Source organism: Lissotriton vulgaris, chromosome 5 (assembly GCF_964263255.1).
Source record: "Lissotriton vulgaris chromosome 5, aLisVul1.2, whole genome shotgun sequence".
NCBI classification, from domain to species: domain Eukaryota; kingdom Metazoa; phylum Chordata; class Amphibia; order Caudata; family Salamandridae; genus Lissotriton; species Lissotriton vulgaris.
The window spans coordinates 1546824949-1546849267 of NC_141693.1; the positions used below are offsets into that span (position 1 = coordinate 1546824949).

General features: G+C 39.5%; 19 non-coding genes across 19 annotated transcripts; all 19 read right to left on the bottom strand.

Moving 5' to 3' along the window:
* Nucleotides 1-1233: 1233 nt before the first annotated feature.
* TRNAR-CCU (transfer RNA arginine (anticodon CCU)) lies at nt 1234-1306 on the bottom strand. The gene has a single exon. It is a non-coding gene; the product is annotated as a tRNA-Arg (tRNA).
* A 1520-nt stretch (nt 1307-2826) lies between these two features.
* On the bottom strand, nt 2827-2899 carry TRNAR-CCU (transfer RNA arginine (anticodon CCU)). The gene has a single exon. It is a non-coding gene; the product is annotated as a tRNA-Arg (tRNA).
* Nucleotides 2900-4419: 1520 nt separating this feature from the next.
* Nucleotides 4420-4492, bottom strand: TRNAR-CCU (transfer RNA arginine (anticodon CCU)). The gene has a single exon. It is a non-coding gene; the product is annotated as a tRNA-Arg (tRNA).
* Nucleotides 4493-5295: 803 nt separating this feature from the next.
* Nucleotides 5296-5368, bottom strand: TRNAR-UCG (transfer RNA arginine (anticodon UCG)). The gene has a single exon. It is a non-coding gene; the product is annotated as a tRNA-Arg (tRNA).
* A 644-nt stretch (nt 5369-6012) lies between these two features.
* Nucleotides 6013-6085, bottom strand: TRNAR-CCU (transfer RNA arginine (anticodon CCU)). The gene has a single exon. It is a non-coding gene; the product is annotated as a tRNA-Arg (tRNA).
* Nucleotides 6086-7597: 1512 nt separating this feature from the next.
* Nucleotides 7598-7670, bottom strand: TRNAR-CCU (transfer RNA arginine (anticodon CCU)). The gene has a single exon. It is a non-coding gene; the product is annotated as a tRNA-Arg (tRNA).
* A 1520-nt stretch (nt 7671-9190) lies between these two features.
* On the bottom strand, nt 9191-9263 carry TRNAR-CCU (transfer RNA arginine (anticodon CCU)). Its single transcript has one exon. It is a non-coding gene; the product is annotated as a tRNA-Arg (tRNA).
* Nucleotides 9264-11660: 2397 nt separating this feature from the next.
* Nucleotides 11661-11733, bottom strand: TRNAR-UCG (transfer RNA arginine (anticodon UCG)). Its single transcript has one exon. It is a non-coding gene; the product is annotated as a tRNA-Arg (tRNA).
* Nucleotides 11734-13253: 1520 nt separating this feature from the next.
* On the bottom strand, nt 13254-13326 carry TRNAR-UCG (transfer RNA arginine (anticodon UCG)). The gene has a single exon. It is a non-coding gene; the product is annotated as a tRNA-Arg (tRNA).
* Nucleotides 13327-13970: 644 nt separating this feature from the next.
* TRNAR-CCU (transfer RNA arginine (anticodon CCU)) lies at nt 13971-14043 on the bottom strand. The gene has a single exon. It is a non-coding gene; the product is annotated as a tRNA-Arg (tRNA).
* Nucleotides 14044-15563: 1520 nt separating this feature from the next.
* TRNAR-CCU (transfer RNA arginine (anticodon CCU)) lies at nt 15564-15636 on the bottom strand. The gene has a single exon. It is a non-coding gene; the product is annotated as a tRNA-Arg (tRNA).
* Nucleotides 15637-16439: 803 nt separating this feature from the next.
* TRNAR-UCG (transfer RNA arginine (anticodon UCG)) lies at nt 16440-16512 on the bottom strand. Its single transcript has one exon. It is a non-coding gene; the product is annotated as a tRNA-Arg (tRNA).
* A 1521-nt stretch (nt 16513-18033) lies between these two features.
* On the bottom strand, nt 18034-18106 carry TRNAR-UCG (transfer RNA arginine (anticodon UCG)). The gene has a single exon. It is a non-coding gene; the product is annotated as a tRNA-Arg (tRNA).
* Nucleotides 18107-18750: 644 nt separating this feature from the next.
* Nucleotides 18751-18823, bottom strand: TRNAR-CCU (transfer RNA arginine (anticodon CCU)). The gene has a single exon. It is a non-coding gene; the product is annotated as a tRNA-Arg (tRNA).
* Nucleotides 18824-20343: 1520 nt separating this feature from the next.
* On the bottom strand, nt 20344-20416 carry TRNAR-CCU (transfer RNA arginine (anticodon CCU)). Its single transcript has one exon. It is a non-coding gene; the product is annotated as a tRNA-Arg (tRNA).
* An 803-nt stretch (nt 20417-21219) lies between these two features.
* TRNAR-UCG (transfer RNA arginine (anticodon UCG)) lies at nt 21220-21292 on the bottom strand. The gene has a single exon. It is a non-coding gene; the product is annotated as a tRNA-Arg (tRNA).
* Nucleotides 21293-21936: 644 nt separating this feature from the next.
* TRNAR-CCU (transfer RNA arginine (anticodon CCU)) lies at nt 21937-22009 on the bottom strand. Its single transcript has one exon. It is a non-coding gene; the product is annotated as a tRNA-Arg (tRNA).
* A 799-nt stretch (nt 22010-22808) lies between these two features.
* TRNAR-UCG (transfer RNA arginine (anticodon UCG)) lies at nt 22809-22881 on the bottom strand. The gene has a single exon. It is a non-coding gene; the product is annotated as a tRNA-Arg (tRNA).
* Nucleotides 22882-23525: 644 nt separating this feature from the next.
* Nucleotides 23526-23598, bottom strand: TRNAR-CCU (transfer RNA arginine (anticodon CCU)). The gene has a single exon. It is a non-coding gene; the product is annotated as a tRNA-Arg (tRNA).
* Between the last annotated feature and the right edge of the window lie 721 nt (nt 23599-24319).

The window sequence follows — 24319 nt, forward strand, 5'->3', positions numbered from 1 at the left end:
TTCAGCAGGACACAGAAACAGGCACCAAGTCTCCTAACCAAGTTCAACCACACTCTGCAACTTAATAGACCAATGCTTCACAAATTAGCCAACTGTGTCATCAGCAAAGGCAGCCAATGTGCCAATCCTTTATAATTCTTCTGTAGTACTTCTCTTTCTCGTAGGCAAAATTAGCACTTTAACTGCACAAATCATACAGATTTTACACTTGAAGCACTCCATGAACACATACTTACACACCTTGCATTTCATCTACACACCCTTAAGCTAAAAACCCATTCTGTCAAGTCAAAATTCTGCAACCCTATTACATATTCCGTGCGTGTACATAGAAGCACTTCTTAATGCCACTAACATGAACAAGATTTTAGGCTGAAGATGCAATCTAAATGACTGTGCATTATGTGCTCCACTTCATGAATAATTAGGAATGAGAACATGATGGCTATAAGAGTATTGGAAGAGCCTGCTTCCATTCTGAATGGAAATCTGAGTTGTGTGACCATTGGCAAAAACCGACCATGAAGGGACTCAAACCCTCAATCTTCTGATCCGAAGTCACATGCCTTATCCATTAGGCCACACGGTCATATGTCCTGCTGTGTTTATTTTTATAATGTAGGTGGTATGCAAGGATGGGAAATATGATATTGATAGTTATTTAGGTTTACATCCCATTGTGTGTTTTCAGCTCCTTTAAATTAAAGCACTCTTTTGGAATCTATATAATGAAAATGTCACCAGTACGATAAGCTTTTGTTTTCTTTTTTGCATTTAAACCTCTTTCTTCATGAGAATAAAGCTCAGTTGTATGCTTTACATAGCTCTGGATATTTCTAGAGGTGGAGAGAAACTGTTTTGACAGTAGTAAAAACTGCTCCTTTCTGGATATGCCAATTTACACACGCTCAAAGGTTGTATACGTTTCATGAATCCTGACTTGCCCTATTCAAGTAGCAGAAAGCCTGTCACCACCTCTAGAAACAACAGTTACACCAATCCAATTCAAATAATTTTTTCCAAAGGAATATCTTCTGCCGGGTCAAAGTTGCATCTGACAAAGATAGGTGTTTAAAAATCTACTTTGTAGTTTCAGAACACCAACATGACCCTGAAGAGTACAGAAGTAAAATGGTACCATTTCAAAGTTCCTAATACCACATAAGCTTCTGAGCGGAAGCATGTAATAAATATATCAATGTTTCTGGAAAAGTAAGAGTGGATATTGGTTTTCACCTCAGATGGGACTCGAACCCACAAGCCCTGGCTTAGGAGGCCAGTGCCTTATCCATTCGGCCACTGAGGCACAGTTAAACACTTGCAGTCTAGAGGCATTATTTAAATGTATTCAATCGTCAAACACTGGTGTCTGCACACAGGACATTTCTCAGTTCTCTCCATAAGTAAACTTCCCATTTTCATCCTCTTCCATCCCCGACTTTAACACTCTGTTCTGTGCTATAATGGAGGCTCTGCATTTCGAGCAAGTGGAGAGAAATCGGAGGAGAACCCCTCTCGACTCAACACTTCTTCGTTCTTGAATGCAATTCTCAATCAACTGGGCTTTGACAGTGGTATCAAGCCGTCCTTGTCTTCAGCAGGACACAGAAACAGGCACCAAGTCTCCTAACCAAGTTCAACCACACTCTGCAACTTAATAGACCAATGCTTCACAAATTAGCCAACTGTGTCATCAGCAAAGGCAGCCAATGTGCCAATCCTTTATAATTCTTCTGTAGTACTTCTCTTTCTCGTAGGCAAAATTAGCACTTTAACTGCACAAATCATACAGATTTTACACTTGAAGCACTCCATGAACACATACTTACACACCTTGCATTTCATCTACACACCCTTAAGCTAAAAACCCATTCTGTCAAGTCAAAATTCTGCAACCCTATTACATATTCCGTGCGTGTACATAGAAGCACTTCTTAATGCCACTAACATGAACAAGATTTTAGGCTGAAGATGCAATCTAAATGACTGTGCATTATGTACTCCACTTCATGAATAATTAGGAATGAGAACATGATGGCTATAAGAGTATTGGAAGAGCCTGCTTCCATTCTGAATGGAAATCTGAGTTGTGTGACCATTGGCAAAAACCGACCATGAAGGGACTCAAACCCTCAATCTTCTGATCCGAAGTCACATGCCTTATCCATTAGGCCACACGGTCATATGTCCTGCTGTGTTTATTTTTATAATGTAGGTGGTATGCAAGGATGGGAAATATGATATTGATAGTTATTTAGGTTTACATCCCATTGTGTGTTTTCAGCTCCTTTAAATTAAAGCACTCTTTTGGAATCTATATAATGAAAATGTCACCAGTACGATAAGCTTTTGTTTTCTTTTTTGCATTTAAACCTCTTTCTTCATGAGAATAAAGCTCAGTTGTATGCTTTACATAGCTCTGGATATTTCTAGAGGTGGAGAGAAACTGTTTTGACAGTAGTAAAAACTGCTCCTTTCTGGATATGTCAATTTACACACGCTCAAAGGTTGTATACGTTTCATGAATCCTGACTTGCCCTATTCAAGTAGCAGAAAGCCTGTCACCACCTCTAGAAACAACAGTTACACCAATCCAATTCAAATAATTTTTTCCAAAGGAATATCTTCTGCCGGGTCAAAGTTGCATCTGACAAAGATAGGTGTTTAAAAATCTACTTTGTAGTTTCAGAACACCAACATGACTCTGAAGAGTACAGAAGTAAAATGGTACCATTTCAAAGTTCCTAATACCACATAAGCTTCTGAGCGGAAGCATGTAATAAATATATCAATGTTTCTGGAAAAGTAAGAGTGGATATTGGTTTTCACCTCAGATGGGACTCGAACCCACAAGCCCTGGCTTAGGAGGCCAGTGCCTTATCCATTCGGCCACTGAGGCACAGTTAAACACTTGCAGTCTAGAGGCATTATTTAAATGTATTCAATCGTCAAACACTGGTGTCTGCACACAGGACATTTCTCAGTTCTCTCCATAAGTAAACTTCCCATTTTCATCCTCTTCCATCCCCGACTTTAACACTCTGTTCTGTGCTATAATGGAGGCTCTGCATTTCGAGCAAGTGGAGAGAAATCGGAGGAGAACCCCTCTCGACTCAACACTTCTTCGTTCTTGAATGCAATTCTCAATAAACTGGGCTTTGACAGTGGTATCAAGCCGTCCTTGTCTTCAGCAGGACACAGAAACAGGCACCAAGTCTCCTAACCAATTTCAACCACACTCTGCAACTTAATAGACCAATGCTTCACAAATTAGCCAACTGTGTCATCAGCAAAGGCAGCCAATGTGCCAATCCTTTATAATTCTTCTGTAGTACTTCTCTTTCTCATAGGCAAAATTATCACTTTAACTGCACAAATCATACAGATTTTACACTTGAAGCACTCCATGAACACATACTTACACACCTTGCATTTCATCTACACACCCTTAAGCTAAAAACCCATTCTGTCAAGTCAAAATTCAGCAACCCTATTACATATTCCGTGCGTGTACATAGAAGCACTTCTTAATGCCACTAACATGAACAAGATTTTAGGCTGAAGATGCAATCTAAATGACTGTGCAGTATGTACTCCACTTCATGAATAATTAGGAATGAGAACATGATGGCTATAAGAGTATTGGAAGAGCCTGCTTCCATTCTGAATGGAAATCTGAGTTGTGTGACCATTGGCAAAAACCGACCACGAAGGGACTCGAACCCTCAATCTTCTGATCCGAAGTCACATGGCTTATCCATTAGGCCACGCGGTCATAAGTCCTGCTGTGCTTATTTTTATAATGTAGGTGGTATGCAAGGATGGGAAATATGATATTGATAGTTATTTAGGTTTACATCCCATTGTGTGTTTCCAGCTCCTTTCAATTAAAGCACTCTTTTGGAATCTATATAATGAAAATGTCACCAGTACGATAAGCTTTTGTTTTCTTTTTTGCATTTAAACCTCTTTCTTCATGAGAATAAAGCTCAGTTGTATGCTTTACATAGCTCTGGATATTTCTAGAGGTGGAGAGAAACTGTTTTGACAGTAGTAAAAACTGCTCCTTTCTGGATATGCCAATTTACACACGCTCAAAGGTTGTATACGTTTCATGAATCCTGACTTGCCCTATTCAAGTAGCAGAAAGCCTGTCACCACCTCTAGAAACAACAGTTACACCAATCCAATTCAAATAATTTTTTCCAAAGGAATATCTTCTGCCGGGTCAAAGTTGCATCTGACAAAGATAGGTGTTTAAAAATCTACTTTGTAGTTTCAGAACACCAACATGACTCTGAAGAGTACAGAAGTAAAATGGTACCATTTCAAAGTTCCTAATACCACATAAGCTTCTGAGCGGAAGCATGTAATAAATATATCAATTTTTCTGGAAAAGTAAGAGTGGATATTGGATTTCACCTCAGATGGGACTCGAACCCACAATCCCTGGCTTAGGAGGCCAGTGCCTTATCCATTAGGCCACTGAGGCACAGATAAACACTTGCAGTCTAGAGGCATTATTTAAATGTATTCAATCGTCAAACACTGGTGTCTGCACACAGGACATCTCTCAGTTTTCTCCATAAGTAAACTTCCCATTTTCATCCTCTTCCATCCCCGACTTTAACACTCTGTTCTGTGCTATAATGGAGGCTCTGCATTTCGCGCAAGTGGAGAGAAATTGGAGGAGAACCACTTTCGACTCAACACTTCTTCTTTCCTGGATGCTTTTCTCAATAAACTGGGCTTTGACAGTGGTATCAAGCCGTCCTTGTCTTCAGCAGGACACAGAAACAGGCACCAAGTCTCCTAACCAAGTTCAACCACACTCTGCAACTTAATAGACCAATGCTTCACAAATTAGCCAACTGTGTCATCAGCAAAGGCAGCCAATGTGCCAATCCTTTATAATTCTTCTGTAGTACTTCTCTTTCTCGTAGGCAAAATTAGCACTTTAACTGCACAAATAATACAGATTTTACACTTGAAGCACTCCATGAACACATACTTACACACCTTGCATTTAATCTACACACCCTTAAGCTAAAAACCCATTCTGTCAAGTCAAAATTCTGCAACCCTATTACATATTCCGTGCGTGTACATAGAAGCACTTCTTAATGCCACTAACATGAACAAGATATTAGGCTGAAGATGCAATCTAATTGACTGTGCAGTATGTACTCCACTTCATGAATAATTAGGAATGAGAACATGATGGCTATATGAGTATTGGAAGAGCCTGCTTCCATTCTGAATGGAAAGCTGAGTTGTGTGACCATTGGCAAAAACCGACCACTAAGGGACTCGAACCCTCAATCTTCTGATCCGAAGTCAGACGCCTTATCCATTAGGCCACGCGGTCATATGTCCTGCCGTGCTTATTTTTATAATGTAGGTGGTATGCAAGAATGGGAAATATGATATTTATAGTTATTTAGGTTTACATCCCTTTGTGTGTTTTCAGCTCCTTTCAATTAAAGCACTCTTTTGGAATCTATATAATGAAAATGTCACCAGTACGATAAGCTTTTGTTTTCTTTTTTGCATTTAAACCTCTTTCTTCATGAGAATAAAGCTCAGTTGTATGCTTCACATAGCTCTGGATATTTCTAGAGGTGGAGAGAAACTGTTTTGACAGTAGTAAAAACTGCTCCTTTCTGGATATGCCAATTTACACACGCTCAAAGGTTGTATACGTTTCATGAATCCTGACTTGCCCTATTCAAGTAGCTGAAAGCCTGTCACCACCTCTAGAAACAACAGTTACACCAATCCAATTCAAATCATTTTTTCCAAAGGAATATCTTCTGCCGGGTCAAAGTTGCATCTGACAAAGATAGGTGTTTAAAAATCTACTTTGTAGTTTCAGAACACCAACATGACTCTGAAGAGTACAGAAGTAAAATGGTACCATTTCAAAGTTCCTAATACCACATAAGCTTCTGAGCAGAAGCATGTAATAAATATATCAATGTTTCTGGAAAAGTAAGAGTGGATATTGGTTTTCACCTCAGATGGGACTCGAACCCACAATCCCTGGCTTAGGAGGCCAGTGCCTTATCCATTAGGCCACTGAGGCACAGATAAACACTTGCAGTCTAGATGCATTATTTAAATGTATTCAATCGTCAAACACTGGTGTCTGAACACAGGACATTTCTCAGTTCTCTCCATAAGTAAACTTCCCATTTTCATCCTCTTCCATCCCCGACTTTAACACTCTGTTCTGTGCTATAATGGACTCTCTGCATTTCGAGCAAGTGGAGAGAAATTGGAGGAGAACCACTCTCGACTCAACACTTCTTCTTTCCTGGATGCGTTTCTCAATAAACTTGGCTTTGACAGTGGTATCAAGCCGTCCTTGTCTTCAGCAGGACACAGAAACAGGCACCAATTCTCCTAACCAAGTTCAACCACACTCTGCAACTTAATAGACCAATGCTTCAAATATTAGCCAACTGTGTCATCAGCAAAGGCAGCCAATGTGCCAATCCTTTATAATTCTTCTCTAGTACTTCTCTTTCTCGTAGGCAAAATAAGCACTTTAACTGCACAAATCATACAGATTTTACACTTGAAGCACTCCATGAACACATACTTACACACCTTGCATTTCATCTACACACCCTTAAGCTAAAAACCCATTCTGTCAAGTCAAAATTCTGCAACCCTATTACATATTCCGTGCGTGTACATAGAAGCACTTCTTAATGCCACTAACATGAACAAGATTTTAGGCTGAAGATGCAATCTAAATGACTGTGCAGTATGTACTCCACTTCATGAATAATTAGGAATGAGAACATGATGGCTATAAGAGTATTGGAAGAGCCTGCTTCCATTCTGAATGGAAATCTGAGTTGTGTGACCATTGGTAAAAAACGACCACGAAGGGACTCGAACCCTCAATCTTCTGATCCGAAGTGAGACGCCTTATCCATTAGGCCACATGTCCTGCTGTGCTTATTTTTATAATGTAGGTGGTATGCAAGGATGGGAAATATGATATTGATAGTTATTTAGGTTTACATTCCATTGTGTGTTTTCAGCTCCTTTCAATTAAAGCACTCTTTTGGAATCTATATAATGAAAATGTCACCAGTACGATAAGCTTTTGTTTTCTTTTTTGCATTTAAACCTCTTTCTTCATGAGAATAAAGCTCAGTTGTATGCTTTACATAGCTCTGGATATTTCCAAAAGTGGAGAGAAACTGTTTTGACAGTAGTAAAAACTGCTCCTTTCTGGATATGCCAATTTACACACGCTCAAAGGTTGTATACGTTTCATGAATCCTGACTTGCCCTATTCAAGTAGCTGAAAGCCTGTCACCACCTCTAGAAACAACAGTTACACCAATCCAATTCAAATCATTTTTTCCAAAGGAATATCTTCTGCCGGGTCAAAGTTGCATCTGACAAAGATAGGTGTTTAAAAATCTACTTTGTAGTTTCAGAACACCAACATGACTCTGAAGAGTACAGAAGTAAAATGGTACCATTTCAAAGTTCCTAATACCACATAAGCTTCTGAGCGGAAGCATGTAATAAATATATCAATTTTTCTGGAAAAGTAAGAGTGGATATTGTTTTTCACCTCAGATGGGACTCGAACCCACAATCCCTGGCTTAGGAGGCCAGTGCCTTATCCATTCGGCCACTGAGGCACAGTTAAACACTTGCAGTCTAGAGGCATTATTTAAATGTATTCAATCGTCAAACACTGGTGTCTGCACACAGGACATTTCTCAGTTCTCTCCATAAGTAAACTTCCCATTTTCATCCTCTTCCATCCCCGACTTTAACACTCTGTTCTGTGCTATAATGGAGGCTCTGCATTTCGAGCAAGTGGAGAGAAAATGGAGGAGAACCCCTCTCGACTCAACACTTCTTCGTTCTTGAATGCAATTCTCAATAAACTGGGCTTTGACAGTGGTATCAAGCCGTCCTTGTCTTCAGCAGGACACAGAAACAGGCACCAAGTCTCCTAACCAAGTTCAACCACACTCTGCAACTTAATAGACCAATGCTTCACAAATTAGCCAACTGTGTCATCAGCAAAGGCAGCCAATGTGCCAATCCTTTATAATTCTTCTGTAGTACTTCTCTTTCTCATAGGCAAAATTATCACTTTAACTGCACAAATCATACAGATTTTACACTTGAAGCACTCCATGAACACATACTTACACACCTTGCATTTCATCTACACACCCTTAAGCTGAAAACCCATTCTGTCAAGTCAAAATTCAGCAACCCTATTACATATTCCGTGCGTGTACATAGAAGCACTTCTTAATGCCACTAACATGAACAAGATTTTAGGCTGAAGATGCAATCTAAATGACTGTGCAGTATGTACTCCACTTCATGAATAATTAGGAATGAGAACATGATGGCTATAAGAGTATTGGAAGAGCCTGCTTCCATTCTGAATGGAAATCTGAGTTGTGTGACCATTGGCAAAAACCGACCACGAAGGGACTCGAACCCTCAATCTTCTGATCCGAAGTCACATGGCTTATCCATTAGGCCACGCGGTCATAAGTCCTGCTGTGCTTATTTTTATAATGTAGGTGGTATGCAAGGATGGGAAATATGATATTGATAGTTATTTAGGTTTACATCCCATTGTGTGTTTTCAGCTCCTTTCAATTAAAGCACTCTTTTGGAATCTATATAATGAAAATGTCACCAGTACGATAAGCTTTTGTTTTCTTTTTTGCATTTAAACCTCTTTCTTCATGAGAATAAAGCTCAGTTGTATGCTTTACATAGCTCTGGATATTTCTAGAGGTGGAGAGAAACTGTTTTGACAGTAGTAAAAACTGCTCCTTTCTGGATATGCCAATTTACACACGCTCAAAGGTTGTATACGTTTCATGAATCCTGACTTGCCCTATTCAAGTAGCAGAAAGCCTGTCACCACCTCTAGAAACAACAGTTACACCAATCCAATTCAAATAATTTTTTCCAAAGGAATATCTTCTGCCGGGTCAAAGTTGCATCTGACAAAGATAGGTGTTTAAAAATCTACTTTGTAGTTTCAGAACACCAACATGACTCTGAAGAGTACAGAAGTAAAATGGTACCATTTCAAAGTTCCTAATACCACATAAGCTTCTGAGCGGAAGCATGTAATAAATATATCAATTTTTCTGGAAAAGTAAGAGAGGATATTGGTTTTCACCTCAGATGGGACTTGAACCCACAATCCCTGGCTTAGGAGGCCAGTGCCTTATCCATTAGGCCACTGAGGCACAGATAAACACTTGCAGTCTAGATGCATTATTTAAATGTATTCAATCGTCAAACACTGGTGTCTGAACACAGGACATTTCTCAGTTCTCTCCATAAGTAAACTTCCCATTTTCATCCTCTTCCATCCCCGACTTTAACACTCTGTTCTGTGCTATAATGGACTCTCTGCATTTCGAGCAAGTGGAGAGAAATTGGAGGAGAACCACTCTCGACTCAACACTTCTTCTTTCCTGGATGCGTTTCTCAATAAACTGGGCTTTGACAGTGGTATCAAGCCGTCCTTGTCTTCAGCAGGACACAGAAACAGGCACCATTTCTCGTAACCAAGTTCAACCACACTCTGCAACTTAATAGACCAATGCTTCACAAATTAGCCAACTGTGTCATCAGCAAAGGCAGCCAATGTGCCAATCCTTTATAATTCTTCTCTAGTACTTCTCTTTCTCGTAGGCAAAATAAGCACTTTAACTGCACAAATCATACATATTTTACACTTGAAGCACTCCATGAACACATACTTACACACCTTGCATTTCATCTACACACCCTTAAGCTAAAAACCCATTCTGTCAAGTCAAAATTCTGCAACCCTATTACATATTCCGTGCGTGTACATAGAAGCACTTCTTAATGCCACTAACATGAACAAGATTTTAGGCTGAAGATGCAATCTAAATGACTGTGCAGTATGTACTCCACTTCATGAATAATTAGGAATGAGAACATGATGGCTATAAGAGTATTGGAAGAGCCTGCTTCCATTCTGAATGGAAATCTGAGTTGTGTGACCATTGGCAAAAAACTACCACGAAGGGACTCGAACCCTCAATCTTCTGACCCGAAGTCAGACGCCTTATCCATTAGGCCACCCGGTCATATGTCCTGCTGTGCTTATTTTTATAATGTAGGTGGTATGCAAGGATGGGAAATATGATATTGATAGTTATTTAGGTTTACATTCCATTGTGTGTTTTCAGCTCCTTTCAATTAAAGCACTCTTTTGGAATCTATATAATGAAAATGTCACCAGTACGATAAGCTTTTGTTTTCTTTTTTGCATTTAAACCTCTTTCTTCATGAGAATAAAGCTCAGTTGTATGCTTTACATAGCTCTGGATATTTCCAGAAGTGGAGAGAAACTGTTTTGACAGTAGTACAAACTGCTCCTTTCTGGATATGCCAATTTACACACGCTCAAAGGTTGTATGTGTTTCATGAATCCTGACTTGCCCTATTCAAGTAGCTGAAAGCCTGTCACCACCTCTAGAAACAACAGTTACACCAATCCAATTCAAATCATTTTTTCCAAAGGAATATCTTCTGCTGGGTCAAAGTTGCATCTGACAAAGATAGGTGTTTAAAAATCTACTTTGTAGTTTCAGAACACCAACATGAGTCTGGAGAGTACAGAAGTAAAATGGTACCATTTCAAAGTTCCTAATACCTCATAAGCTTCTGAGCGGAAGCATGTAATAAATATATCAATTTTTCTAGAAAAGTAATAGTGGATATTGGTTTTCACCTCAGATGGGACTCGAACCCACAATTCCTGGCTTAGGAGGCCAGTGCTTTATCCATTAGGCCACTGAGGCACAGATGAACACTTGCAGTCTAGAGGCATTATATAAATGTATTCAACCGTCAAACACTGGTGTCTGCACACAGGACATTTCTCAGTTCTCTCCATAAGTAAACTTCCCATTTTCATCCTCTTCCATCCCCTACTTTAACACTCTGTTCTGTGCTATAATGGAGGCTCTGCATTTCGAGCAAGTGGAGAGATATTGGAGGAGAACCACTTTCGACTCAACACTTCTTCTTTCCTGGATGCTTTTCTCAATAAACTGGGCTTTGACAGTGGTATCAAGCCGTCCTTGTCTTCAGCAGGACACAGAAACAGGCACCAAGTCTCCTAACCAAGTTCAACCACACTCTGCAACTTAATAGACCAATGCTTTACAAATTAGCCAACTGTGTCATCAGCAAAGGCAGCCAATGTGCCAATCCTTTATAATTCTTCTGTAGTACTTTTCTTTCTCGTAGGCAAAATTAGCACTTTAACTGCACAAATCATACAGATTTTTACACTTGAAGCACTCCATGAACACATACTTACACACCTTGCATTTCATCTACACACCCTTAAGCTAAAAACCCATTCTGTCAAGTCAAAATTCTGCAACCCTATTACATATTCAGTGCGTGTACATAGAAGCACTTCTTAATGCCACTAACATGGACAAGATTTTAGGCTGAAGATGCAATCTAAATGACTGTGCAGTATGTACTCCACTTCATGAATAATTAGGAATGAGAACATGATGGCTATAAGAGTATTGGAAGAGCCTTCTTCCATTCTGAACGGAAAGCTGAGTTGTGTGTCCATTGGCAAAAACCGACCACGAAGGGACTCGAACCCTCAATCTTCTGATACGAAGTCAGACGCCTTATCCATTAGGCCACGCGGTCATATGTCCCGCTGTGCTTATTTTTATAATGTAGGTGGTATGCAAGGATGGGAAATATGATATTGATAGTTATTTAGGTTTACATCCCATTGTGTTTTTTCAGCTCCTTTCAATTAAAGCACTCTTTTGGAATCTATATAATGAGAATGTCACCAGTACGATAAGCTTTTGTTTTCTTTTTTGCATTTAAACCTCTTTCTTCATGAGAATAAAGCTCAGTTGTATGCTTTACATAGCTCTGGATATTTCTAGAAGTGGAGAGAAACTGTTTTGACAGTAGTAAAAACTGCTCCTTTCTGGATATGCCAACTTACACATGCTCAAAGGTTGTATACGTTTCATGAATCCTGACTTGCCCTATTCAAGTAGCTGAAAGCCTGTCACCACCTCTAGAAACAACAGTTACACCAATCCAATTCAAATCATTTTTTCCAAAGGAATATCTTCTGCCGGGTCAAAGTTGCATCTGACAAAGATAGGTGATTAAAAATCTACTTTGTAGTTTCAGAACACCAACATGACTCTGAAGAGTACAGAAGTAAAATGGTACCATTTCAAAGTTCCTAATACCACATAAGCTTCTGAGCGGAAGCATGTAATAAATATATCAATTTTTCTGGAAAAGTAAGAGTGGATATTGGTTTTCACCTCAGATGGGACTCGAACATACAATCCCTGGCTTAGGAGGCCAGTGCCTTATCCATTAGGCCACTGAGGCACAGATAAACACTTGCGGTCTAGAGGCATTATTTAAATGTATTCAATCGTCAAACACTGGTGTCTGCACACAGGACATTTCTCAGTTTTCTCCATAAGTAAACTTCCCATTTTCATCCTCTTCCATCCCCGACTTTAACACTCTGTTCTGTGCTATAATGGAGGCTCTGCATTTCGCGCAAGTGGAGAGAAATTGGAGGAGAACCACTTTCGACTCAACACTTCTTCTTTCCTGGATGCTTTTCTCAATAAACTGGGCTTTGACAGTGGTATCAAGCCGTCCTTGTCTTCAGCAGGACACAGAAACAGGCACCAAGTCTCCTAACCAAGTTCAACCACACTCTGCAACTTAATAGACCAATGCTTCACAAATTAGCCAACTGTGTCATCAGCAAAGGCAGCCAATGTGCCAATCCTTTATAATTCTTCTGTAGTACTTCTCTTTCTCGTAGGCAAAATTAGCACTTTAACTGCACAAATCATACAGATTTTACACTTGAAGCACTCCATGAACACATACTTACACACCTTGCATTTCATCTACACACCCTTAAGCTAAAAACCCATTCTGTCAAGTCAAAATTCTGCAACCCTATTACATATTCCGTGCGTGTACATAGAAGCACTTCTTAATGCCACTAACATGAACAAGATATTAGGCTGAAGATGCAATCTAATTGACTGTGCAGTATGTACTCCACTTCATGAATAATTAGGAATGAGAACATGATGGCTATATGAGTATTGGAAGAGCCTGCTTCCATTCTGAATGGAAAGCTGAGTTGTGTGACCATTGGCAAAAACCGACCACGAAGGGACTCGAACCCTCAATCTTCTGATCCGAAGTCAGACGCCTTATCCATTAGGCCACGCGGTCATATGTCCTGCTGTGCTTATTTTTATAATGTAGGTGGTATGCAAGAATGGGAAATATGATATTTATAGTTATTTAGGTTTACATCCCATTGTGTGTTTTCAGCTCCTTTCAATTAAAGCACTCTTTTGGAATCTATATAATGAAAATGTCACCAGTACGATAAGCTTTTGTTTTCTTTTTTGCATTTAAACCTCTTTCTTTATAAAAATAAAGCTCAGTTGTATGCTTTACATAGCTCTGGATATTTCTAGAGGTGGAGTGAAACTGTTTTGACAGTAGTAAAAACTGCTCCTTTCTGGATATGCCAATTTACACACGCTCAAAGGTTGTATACGTTTCATGAATCCTGACTTGCCCTATTCAAGTAGCTGAAAGCCTGTCACCACCTCTAGAAACAACAGTTACACCAATCCAATTCAAATAATTTTTTCCAAAGGAATATCTTCTGCCGGGTCAAAGTTGCATCTGACAAAGATAGGTGTTTAAAAATCTACTTTGTAGTTTCAGAACACCAACATGACTCTGAAGAGTACAGAAGTAAAATGGTACCATTTCAAAGTTCCTAATACCACATAAGCTTCTGAGCGGAAGCATGTAATAAATATATCAATTTTTCTGGAAAAGTAAGAGTGGATATTGGTTTTCACCTCAGATGGGACTCGAACCCACAATCCCTTGCTTAGGAGGCCAGTGCCTTATCCATTAGGCCACTGAGGCACAGATAAACACTTGCAGTCTAGATGCATTATTTAAATGTATTCAATCGTCAAACACTGGTGTCTGAACACAGGACATTTCTCAGTTCTCTCCATAAGTAAACTTCCCATTTTCATCCTCTTCCATCCCCGACTTTAACACTCTGTTCTGTGCTATAATGGACTCTCTGGATTTCGAGCAAGTGGAGAGAAATTGGAGGAGAACCACTCTTGACTCAACAATTCTTCTTTCCTGGATGCGTTTCTCAATAAACTGGGCTTTGACAGTGGTATCAAGCCGTCCTTGTCTTCAGCAGGACACAGAAACAGGCACCAATTCTCCTAACCAAGTTCAACCACACTCTGCAACTTAATAGACCAATGCTTTACAAATTAGCCAACTGTGTCATCAACAAAGGTAGCCAATGTGCCAATCCTTTATAATTCTTCTCTAGTACTTCTCTTTCTCGTAGGCAAAATAAGCACTTTAACTGCACAAATCATACAGATTTTACACTTGAAGCACTCCATGAACACATACTTACACACCTTGCATTTCATCTACACACCCTTAAGCTAAAAACCCATTCTGTCAAGTCAAAATTCTGCAACCCTATTACATATTCCGTGCGTGTACATAGAAGCACTTCTTAATGCCACTAACATGAACAAGATTTTAGGCTGAAGATGCAATCTAAATGACTGTGCAGTATGTACTCCACTTCATGAATAATTAGGAATGAGAACATGATGGCTATAAGAGTATTGGAAGAGCCTGCTTCCATTCTGAATGGAAATCTGAGTTGTGTGACCATTGGCAAAAAACGACCACGAAGGGACTCGAACCCTCAATCTTCTGACCCGAAGTCAGACGCCTTATCCATTAGGCCACCCGGTCATATGTCCTGCTGTGCTTATTTTTATAATGTAGGTGGTATGCAAGGATGGGAAATATGATATTGATAGTTATTTAGGTTTACATTCCATTGTGTGTTTTCAGCTCCTTTCAATTAAAGCACTCTTTTGGAATCTATATAATGAAAATGTCACCAGTACGATAAGCTTTTGTTTTCTTTTTTGCATTTAAACCTCTTTCTTCATGAGAATAAAGCTCAGTTGTATGCTTTACATAGCTCTGGATATTTCCAGAGGTGGAGAGAAACTGTTTTGACTGTAGTAAAAACTGATCCTTTCTGGATATGCCAATTTACACACGCTCAAAGGTTGTATACGTTTCATGAATCCTGACTTGCCCTATTCAAGTAGCTGAAAGCCTGTCACCACCTCTAGAAACAACAGTTACACCAATCCAATTCAAATCATTTTTTCCAAAGGAATATCTTCTGCCGGGTCAAAGTTGCATCTGACAAAGATAGGTGTTTAAAAATCTACTTTGTAGTTTCAGAACACCAACATGACTCTGAAGAGTACAGAAGTAAAATGGTACCATTTCAAAGTTCCTAATACCACATAAGCTTCTGAGCGGAAGCATGTAATAAATATATCCATTTTTCTGGAAAAGTAAGAGTGGATATTGGTTTTCACCTCAGATGGGACTCGAACCCACAATCCCTGGCTTAGGAGGCCAGTGCCTTATCCATTAGGCCACTGAGGCACAGATAAACAATTGCAATCTAGAGGGATTATTTAAATGTATTCAATCGTCAAACACTGGTGTCTGCACACAGGACATTTCTCAGTTCTCTCCATAAGTAAACTTCCCATTTTCATCCTCTTCCATCCCCGACTTTAGCACTCTGTTCTGTGCTATAATGGACTCTCTGCATTTCGAGCAAGTGGAGAGAAATTGGAGGAGAACCACTCTCGACTCAACACTTCTTCTTTCCTGGATGCTTTTTTCAATAAACTGGGCTTTGACAGTGGTATCAAGCCGTCCTTGTCTTCAGCAGGACACAGAAACAGGCACCAAGTCTCCTAACCAAGTTCAACCACACTCTGCAACTTCATAGACCAATGCTTCACAAATTAGCCAACTGTGTCATCAGCAAAGGCAGACAATGTGCCAATCCTTTATAATTCTTCTGTAGTACTTCTCTTTCTCGTAGGCAAAATTAGCACTTCACCTGCACAAATCATATAGATTTTACACTTGAAGCACTCCATGAACACATACTTACACACCGTGCATTTCATCTACACACCCTTAAGCTAAAAACCCATTCTGTCAAGTCAAAATTCTGCAACCCTATTACATATTCCATGCGTGTACATAGAAGCACTTCTTAATGCCACTAACATGAACAAGATTTTAGGCTGAAGATGCAATCTAAATGACTGTGCAGTATGTACTCCACTTCATGAATAATTAGGAATGAGAACATGATGGCTATAAGAGTATTGGAAGAGCCTGCTTCCATTCTGAATGGAAATCTGAGTTGTGTGACGATTGGCAAAAACCGACCACGAAGGGACTCGAACCCTCAATCTTCTGATCCGAAGTCAGACGCCTTATCCATTAGGCCACGCGGTCATATGTCCTGCTGTGCTTATTTTTATAATGTAGGTGGTATGCAAGGATGGGAAATATGATATTGATAGTTATTTAGGTTTACATCCCATTGTGTGTTTTCAGCTCCTTTCAATTAAAGCAATCTTTTGGAATCTATATAATGAAAATGTCACCAGTACGATAAACTTTTGTTTTCTTTTTTGCATTTAAACCTCTTTCTTCATGAGAATAAAGCTCAGTTGTATGCTTTACATAGCTCTGGATATTTCCAGAAGTGGAGAGAAACTGTTTTGACAGTAGTACAAACTGCTCCTTTCTGGATATGCCAATTTACACACGCTCAAAGGTTGTATGTGTTTCATGAATCCTGACTTGCCCTATTCAAGTATCTGAAAGCCTGTCACCACCTCTAGAAACAACAGTTACACCAATCCAATTCAAATCATTTTTTCCAAAGGAATATCTTCTGCTGGGTCAAAGTTGCATCTGACAAAGATAGGTGTTTAAAAATCTACTTTGTAGTTTCAGAACACCAACATGAGTCCGGAGAGTACAGAAGTAAAATGGTACCATTTCAAAGTTCCTAATACCTCATAAGCTTCTGAGCGGAAGCATGTAATAAATATATAAATTTTTCTAGAAAAGTAATAGTGGATATTGGTTTTCACCTCAGATGGGACTCGAACCCACAATTCCTTGCTTAGGAGGCCAGTGCCTTATCCATTAGGCCACTGAGGCACAGATGAACACTTGCAGTCTAGAGGCATTATATAAATGTATTCAACCGTCAAACACTGGTGTCTGCACACAGGACATTTCTCAGTTCTCTCCATAAGTAAACTTCCCATTTTCATCCTCTTCCATCCCCTACTTTAACACTCTGTTCTGTGCTATAATGGAGGCTCTGCATTTCGAGCATGTGGAGAGATATTGGAGGAGAACCACTTTCGACTCAACACTTCTTCTTTCCTGGATGCTTTTCTCAATAAACTGGGCTTTGACAGTGGTATCAAGCCGTCCTTGTCTTCAGCAGGACACAGAAACAGGCACCAAGTCTCCTAACCAAGTTCAACCACACTCTGCAACTTAATAGACCAATGCTTTACAAATTAGCCAACTGTGTCATCAGCAAAGGCAGCCAATGTGCCAATCCTTTATAATTCTTCTGTAGTACTTTTCTTTCTCGTAGGCAAAATTAGCACTTTAACTGCACAAATCATACAGATTTTTACACTTGAAGCACTCCATGAACACATACTTACACACCTTGCATTTCATCTACACACCCTTAAGCTAAAAACCCATTCTGTCAAGTCAAAATTCTGCAACCCTATTACATATTCAGTGCGTGTACATAGAAGCACTTCTTAATACCACTAACATGGACAAGATTTTAGGATGAAGATGCAATCTAAATGACTGTGCAGTATGTACTCCACTTCATGAATAATTAGGAATGAGAACATGATGGCTATAAGAGTATTGGAAGAGCCTTCTTCCATTCTGAACGGAAAGCTGAGTTGTGTGTCCATTGGCAAAAACCGACCACAAAGGGACTCGAACCCTCAATCTTCTGATACGAAGTCAGACGCCTTATCCATTAGGCCACGCGGTCATATGTCCCGCTGTGCTTATTTTTATAATGTAGGTGGTATGCAAGGATGGGAAATATGATATTGATAGTTATTTAGGTTTACATCCCATTGTGTTTTTTCAGCTCCTTTCAATTAAAGCACTCTTTTGGAATCTATATAATGAGAATGTCACCAGTACGATAAGCTTTTGTTTTCTTTTTTGCATTTAAACCTCTTTCTTCATGAGAATAAAGCTCAGTTGTATGCTTTACATAGCTCTGGATATTTCTAGAAGTGGAGAGAAACTGTTTTGACAGTAGTAAAAACTGCTCCTTTCTGGATATGCCAATTTACACACGCTCAAAGATTGTATACGTTTCATGAATCCTGACTTGCCCTATTCAAGTAGCTGAAAGCCTGTCACCACCTCTAGAAACAACAGTTACACCAATCCAATTCAAATCATTTTTTCCAAAGGAATATCTTCTGCCGGGTCAAAGTTGCATCTGACTAAGACAGGTGTTTAAAAATCTACTTTGTAGTTTCAGAACACCAACATGACTCTGAAGAGTACAGAAGTAAAATGGTACCATTTCAAAGTTCCTAATACCACATAAGCTTCTGAGCGGAAGCATGTAATAAATATATCAATTTTTCTGGAAAAGTAAGAGTGGATATTGGTTTTCACCTCAGATGGGACTCGAACCCACAATTCCTGGCTTAGGAGGCCAGTGCCTTATCCATTAGGCCACTGAGGCACAGATGAACACTTGCAGTCTAGAGGCATTATATAAATGTATTCAACCGTCAAACACTGGTGTCTGCACACAGGACATTTCTCAGTTCTCTCCATAAGTAAACTTCCCATTTTCATCCTTTTCCATCCCCGACTTTAACACTCTGTTCTGTGCTATAATGGAGGCTCTGCATTTCGAGCAAGTGGAGAGAAATTGGAGGAGATCCACTTTCGACTCAACACTTCTTCTTTCCTGGATGTTTTTCTCAATAAACTGGGCTTTGACAGTGGTATCAAGCCGTCCTTGTCTTCAGCAGGACACAGAAACAGGCACCAAGTCTCCTAACCAAGTTCAACCACACTCTGCAACTTAATAGACCAATGCTTTACAAATTAGCCAACTGTGTCATCAGCAAAGGCAGCCAATGTGCCAATCCTTTATAATTCTTCTGTAGTACTTTTCTTTCTCGTAGGCAAAATTAGCACTTTAACTGCACAAATCATACAGATTTTTACACTTGAAGCACTCCATGAACACATACTTACACACCTTGCATTTCATCTACACACCCTTAAGCTAAAACACATTCTGTCAAGTCAAAATTCTGCAACCCTATTACATATTCAGTGCATGTACATAGAAGCACTTCTTAATGCCACTAACATGGACAAGATTTTAGGCTGAAGATGCAATCTAAATGACTGTGCAGTATGTACTCCACTTCATGAATAATTAGGAATGAGAACATGATGGCTATAAGAGTATTGGTAGAGCCTGCTTCCATTCTGAATGGAAAGCAGAGTTGTGTGACCATTGGCAAAAACCGACCACGAAGGGACTCGAACCCTCAATCTTGTGATACGAAGTTAGACGCCTTATCCATTAGGCCACGCAGTCATATGTCCTGCTGTGCTTATTTTTATAATGTAGGTGGTATGCAAGGATGGGAAATATGATATTGATAGTTATTTAGGTTTACATCCCATTGTGTTTTTTCAGCTCCTTTCAATTAAAGCACTCTTTTGGAATCTATATAATGAGAATGTCACCAGTACGATAAGCTTTTGTTTTCTTTTTTGCATTTAAACCTCTTTCTTCATGAGAATAAAGCTCAGTTGTATGCTTTACATAGCTCTGGATATTTCTAGAAGTGGAGAGAAACTGTTTTGACAGTAGTAAAAACTGCTCCTTTCTGGATATGCCAATTTACACACGCTCAAAGGTTGTATACGTTTCATGAATCCTGACTTGCCCTATTCAAGTAGCTGAAAGCCTGTCACCACCTCTAGAAACAACAGTTACACCAATCCAATTCAAATCATTTTTTCCAAAGGAATATCTTCTGTCGGGTCAAAGTTGCATCTGACAAAGATAGGTGTTTAAAAATCTACTTTGTAGTTTCAGAACACCAACATGACCCTGAAGAGTACAGAAGTAAAATGGTACCATTTCAAAGTTCCTAATACCTCATAAGCTTCTGAGCGGAAGCATGTTATAAATATATACATTTTTCTGGAAAAGTAAGAGCGGATATTGGTTTTCACCTCAGATGGGACTCAAACCCACAATCCCTGGCTTAGGAGGCCAGTGCCTTATCCATTAGGCCACTGAGGCACAGATAAACACTTGCAGTCTAGAGGCATTATTTAAATGTATTCAATCGTCAAACACTGGTGTCTGCACACAGGACATTTCTCAGTTCTCTCCATAAGTAAACTTCCCATTTTCATCCTCTTCCATCCCCGACTTTAACACTCTGTTCTGTGCTATAATGGAGGCTCTGCATTTCGAGCAAGTGGAGAGAAATTGGAGGAGAACCACTTTCGACTCAACACTTCTTCTTTCCTGGATGCTTTTCTCAATAAACTGGGCTTTGACAGTGGTATCAAGCCGTCCTTGTCTTCAGCAGGACACAGAAAGAGGCACCAAGTCTCCTAACCAAGTTCAACCACACTCTGGAACTTAATATACCAATGCTTTACAAATTAGCCAACTGTGTCATCAGCAAAGGCAGCCAATGTGCCAATCCTTTATAATTCTTCTGTAGTACTTTTCTTTCTCGTAGGCAAAATTAGCACTTTAACTGCACAAATCATACAGATTTTACACTTGAAGCACTCCATGAACACATACTTACACAAATTGCATTTCATCTACACACCCTTAAGCTAAAAACCCATTCTGTCAAGTCAAAATTCTGCAACCCTATTACATATTCAGTGCGTGTACATAGAAGCACTTCTTAATGCCACTAACATGAACAAGATTTTAGGATGAAGATGCAATCTAAATGACTGTGCAGTATGTACTCCACTTCATGAATAATTAGGAATGAGAACATGATGGCTATATGAGTATTGGAAGAGCCTGCTTCCATTCTGAATGGAAAGCTGAGTTGTGTGACCATTGGCAAAAACCGACCACGAAGGGACTCGAACCCTCAATCTTCTGATCCGAAGTCAGACGCCTTATCCATTAGGCCACGCGGTCATATGTCCTGCTGTGCTTATTTTTATAATGTAGGTGGTATGAAAGAATGGGAAATATGATATTTATAGTTATTTAGGTTTACATCCCATTGTGTTTTTTCAGCTCCTTTCAAATAAAGCACTCTTTTGGAATCTATATAATGAAAATTTCACCAGTACGATAAGCTTTTGTTTTCTTTTTTGCATTTAAACCTCTTTCTTCATGAGAATAAAGCTCAGTTGTATGCTTTACATAGCTCTGGATATTTCTAGAAGTGGAGAGAAACTGTTTTGACAGTAGTAAAAACTGCTCCTTTCTGGATATGCCAATTTACACACGCTCAAAGGTTGTATACGTTTCATGAATCCTGACTTGCCCTATTCAAGTAGCTGAAAGCCTGTCACCACCTCTAAAAACAACAGTTACACCAATCCAATTCAAATAATTTTTTCCAAAGGAATATCTTCTGCCGGGTCAAAGTTGCATTTGACAAAGATAGGTGTTTAAAAATCTACTTTGTAGTTTCAGAACACCAACATGACTCTGAAGAGTACAGAAGTAAAATGGTACCATTTCAAAGTTCCTAATACCACATAAGCTTCTGAGCGGAAGCATGTAATAAATATATAACTTTTTCTGGAAAAGGAAGAGTGGATATTGGTTTTCACCTCAGATGGGACTCGAACCCACAATCCCTGGCTTAGGAGGCCAGTGCCTTATCCATTAGGCCTCTGAGGCACAGATAAACACTTGCAGTCTAGAGGCATTATTTAAATGTATTCAATCGTCAAACACTGGTGTCTGCACACAGGACATTTCTCAGTTCTCTCCATAAGTAAACTTCCCATTTTCATCCTCTTCCATCCCCGACTTTAACACTCTGTTCTGTGCTATAATGGACTCTCTGCATTTCGAGCAAGTGGAGAGAAATTGGAGGAGAACCCCTCTCGACTCAACACTTCTTCTTTCCTGAATGCTTTTCTCAATAAACTGGGCTTTGACAGTGGTATCAAGCCGTCCTTGTCTTCAGCAGGACACAGAAACAAGTCTCCTAACCAAGTTCAACCACACTCTGCAACTTAATAGACCAATGCTTCACAAATTAGCCAACTGTGTCATCAGCAAAGGCAGACAATGTGCCAATCCTTTATAATTCTTCTGTAGTACTTCTCTTTCTCGTAGGCAAAATTAGCACTTTAACTGCACAAATCATATAGATTTTACACTTGAAGCACTCCATGAACACATACTTACACACCTTGCATTTCATCTACACACCCTTAAGCTAAAAACCCATTCTGTCAAGTCAAAATTCTGCAACCCTATTACATATTCCATGCGTGTACATAGAAGCACTTCTTAATGCCACTAACATGAACAAGATGATTTTAGGCTGAAGATGCAATCTAAATGACTGTGCAGTATGTACTCCACTTCATTAATAATTAGGAATGAGAACATGATGGCTATAAGAGTATTGGAAGAGCCTGCTTCCATTCTGAATGGAAATCTGAGTTGTGTGACCATTGGCAAAAACCGACCACGAAGGGACTCGAACCCTCAATCTTCTGATCCGAAGTCAGACGCCTTATCCATTAGGTCACGCGGTCATATGTCCTGCTGTGCTTATTTTTATAATGTAGGTGGTATGCAAGGATGGGAAATATGATATTGATAGTTATTTAGGTTTACATCCCATTGTGTGTTTTCAGCTCCGTTCAATTAAAGCACTCTTTTGGAATCTATATAATGAAAATGTCACCAGTACGATAAGCTTTTGTTTTCTTTTTTGCATTTAAACCTCTTTCTTCATGAGATTAAAGCTCAGTTGTATGCTTTACATAGCTCTGGATATTTCCAGAAGTGGAGAGAAACTGTTTTGACAGTAGTACAAACTGCTCCTTTCTGGATATGCCAATTTACACACGCTCAAAGGTTGTATGTGTTTCATGAATCCTGACTTGCCCTATTCAAGTAGCTGAAAGCCTGTCACCACCTCTAGAAACAACAGTTACACCAATCCAATTCAAATCATTTTTTCCAAAGGAATATCTTCTGCTGGGTCAAAGTTGCATCTGACAAAGATAGGTGTTTAAAAATCTACTTTGTAGTTTCAGAACACCAACATGAGTCCGGAGAGTACAGAAGTAAAATGGTACCATTTCAAAGTTCCTAATACCACATAAGCTTCTGAGCGGAAGCATGTAATAAATATATCAATTTTTCTGGAAAAGTAAGAGTGGATATTGGTTTTCACCTCAGATGGGACTCAAACCCACAATCCCTGGCTTAGGAGGCCAGTGCCTTATCCGTTAGGCCACTGAGGCACAGATAAACACTTGCAGTCTAGAGGCATTATTTAAATGTATTCAATCGTCAAACACTGGTGTCTGCACACAGGACATTTCTCAGTTCTCTCCATAAGTAAACTTCCCATTTTCATCCTCTTCCATCCCCGACTTTAACACTCTTTTCTGTGCTATAATGGAGGCTCTGCATTTCGCGCAAGTGGAGAGAAATTGGAGGAGAACCACTTTCGACTCAACACTTCTTCTTTCCTGGATGCTTTTCTCAATAAACTGGGCTTTGACAGTGGTATCAAGCCGTCCTTGTCTTCAGCAGGACACAGAAACAGGCACCAAGTCTCCTAACCAGGTTCAACCACACTCTGCAACTTAATAGACCAATGCTTCACAAATTAGCCAACTGTGTCATCAGCAAAGGCAGCCAATGTGCCAATCCTTTATAATTCTTCTGTAGTACTTTTCTTTCTCGTAGGCAAAATTAGCACTTTAACTGCACAAATCATACAGATTTTACACTTGAAGCACTCCATGAACACATACTTACACACCTTGCATTTCATCTACACACCCTTAAGCTAAAACCCCATTCTGTCAAGTCAAAATTCTGCAACCCTATTACATATTCCGTGCGTGTACATAGAAGCACTTCTTAATGCCACCAACATGAACAAGATTTTAGGCTGAAGATGCAATCTAAATGACTGTGCAGTATGTACTCCACTTCATGAATAATTAGGAATGA